This window comes from Dasypus novemcinctus, chromosome 14, assembly GCF_030445035.2.
Source record: "Dasypus novemcinctus isolate mDasNov1 chromosome 14, mDasNov1.1.hap2, whole genome shotgun sequence".
NCBI lineage: Eukaryota > Metazoa > Chordata > Mammalia > Cingulata > Dasypodidae > Dasypus > Dasypus novemcinctus.
The window spans coordinates 14,050,492-14,052,722 of NC_080686.1; the positions used below are offsets into that span (position 1 = coordinate 14,050,492).

Consider the following 2,231-nt stretch of genomic DNA (forward strand, 5'->3'; position numbering starts at 1 on the left):
AACACATTCTCTGTACAATAGTCCTGTTTGGACCACAGACTGGGGCCTATGACAAAATCCCATGAGGGACACCTAGCAATGACTGCAGAAATTTTAGATCAGAAATTGTCTAGACACTAAAGTCCAATATATGCCTATTTGAGACAATTACTAGCTTGCTTAGTTGAAACTGCCTCTGTGATTGAAAGACAGGAATACTCATAATGTCTTGTGTGATGTCAGAGAAACACTCTAATAAAGAAGAAAGTGCCCAAAGAGTTCCATAATACAATGAAAATAAGTCTTAAAATAATACTGATATTGATGATCAAGTATATTGTAGGACTCATCCAAAGCCTCCTTCAGGATATAATACCAATGAAAAATATATGCCCTGAGGAAGAACTGGGTTTAGCTAACCATTACGAATATCTGCTAAAAAGTTATGCACAGTGCTCACTTCAGCAGTACATGTACTAAAATTGGAACAACACAGAGAAGATTAGCATGGCCCTTGTGCAAGGATGACATGCAAAGTCGTGAAGATTTCCATATTTTTAACACAGTGAACAATGTGGTGGAAGATGGACTGTGGGTAAAAGTACAAATATGAGCATGTTTTCTCATGAACTATAACAAATATAAAATAATAGGGGATGTTGGAAAAATATACCAAATACATACTATTGACCATTGTTAGTGGTAAGAGTCAGATCGTGTTCTCTCATAATCTGTAACAAATGGAATTCGGCACATTATGCATGATTGTTTTGCAAGGTCACAACTTCTCCAATAAAAAATTGAAAAAAAGTTCTGCACAAATAGCAGAAAAATCAAAAGGGGAAACAAATACTAAAATTAGCACAAAAATATGAAAATGTAATGACTTATAGGATAAATTAGGTTTATTCCTCAAAGCTATCCTACTCCAAAGTGGCCCTTGCCAAATGCTTTGCATATTCATATTCTTACTTCTGCTGTGTCTGTTATATAAATGTACTCAATGTTGATATTCAGACTAATGTGACTATTTTGCTGTATGAAAGCTTAGATAAAAGACCAAGGGCTTGTCTGTGCAATAAACAATTAATTTAGCAGGCCTGGGTTGTATGCACCCTGCACATTAAAGTTTTGACCTTGGGAGCTGCTGGAATGTAAACTCTAATCACTTGGAATGCCCCACCTGATAAGAGTGTCTTTGTTTATCTGGACACCTGGGACCATGCCAGAGAGTCTATACCAATGATGTGGTTTATAGTAGGAGCCTTAGCCCCCTGATATCAGCTTGACCTCTAGGAGGGGGGAGGCAGGAGACTAAAGTCAGCCACCTGGGAAGTCAGCCATACTTATACGAATTCACACAATAACTCTGGACACCAATACTTGGATGCCACACAACATTAATGGAAGAAATAAGTGTTGTCCAAATGACTTGGAGAGAACAATTGAAAGCTTCCACCTGGTCTCCTGGACCGTGCTCTATGTGCCTCCTTCCTTTACTGTTTTTGATCTATATTATTTTGATTAAAAAAAATGACCCTGAGTATAATCACTTTTTATGAATTATGTGAATCCTTGTAGCAAATACTAAACCTGAAAGTGGTCAAGGCATAAAAGTCAGAAAGAGCCTGGCATTCTCAGGGGAAGGGGGAAAGAATTTCAGTATAGGTAAACACAAGCAACCTGAGTTTGGGTTGGAAGATGTCAAGAAAAATAGCTTAAATTTTAGATTAGGACCAAAGTCTAAAGTGCTATGTCCCAAAGCATGATGCCATTTCATCTAATTAGTAAAAGAAAACTCTCTGGTGATTTTAAGCAGAGAACTGCAGTTATTATATACATTCAAAAGTTCTGAGACAGTTAAAGAAACAAAAATAAAATGTGAAAAATACTTAAGAAAATAAGTTGTCAATAGATTTCAACTCCTATATGGCTATAATGTTGAATTTAATAGAAAAGGACATTAATACACCCATTATCAATGTGTTCAGAAAATTAAAGGAAGATATGTTCTTAACCAGTGAACATTTAGTTACATCTTAAAAAAGCAATGGAGACCATAAAACTGTAAATGCTAGAACTACTAAAGTAACTGACATGATAATTTTGCTAGATGCATGTAAGGGAAAATTGGAAATGGCAGAAGAGTCAGTGAACTTGAAGAAAGAGCAAAAGAAAATTTCCAAACTTAATAACACATAGGAGAAAATACTGAGTGAAAAATGAACACTTTTGCATTACTAGTGGGAGTG

General features: G+C 35.8%; 1 non-coding gene across 1 annotated transcript; it reads left to right on the top strand.

The window, feature by feature from the left end:
* The first annotated feature begins 431 nt into the window (after positions 1-431).
* LOC111765748 (U6 spliceosomal RNA) lies at positions 432-538 on the top strand. The gene has a single exon (XR_002798000.1). It is a non-coding gene; the product is annotated as a U6 spliceosomal RNA (small nuclear RNA).
* Positions 539-2,231: the final 1,693 nt, after the last annotated feature.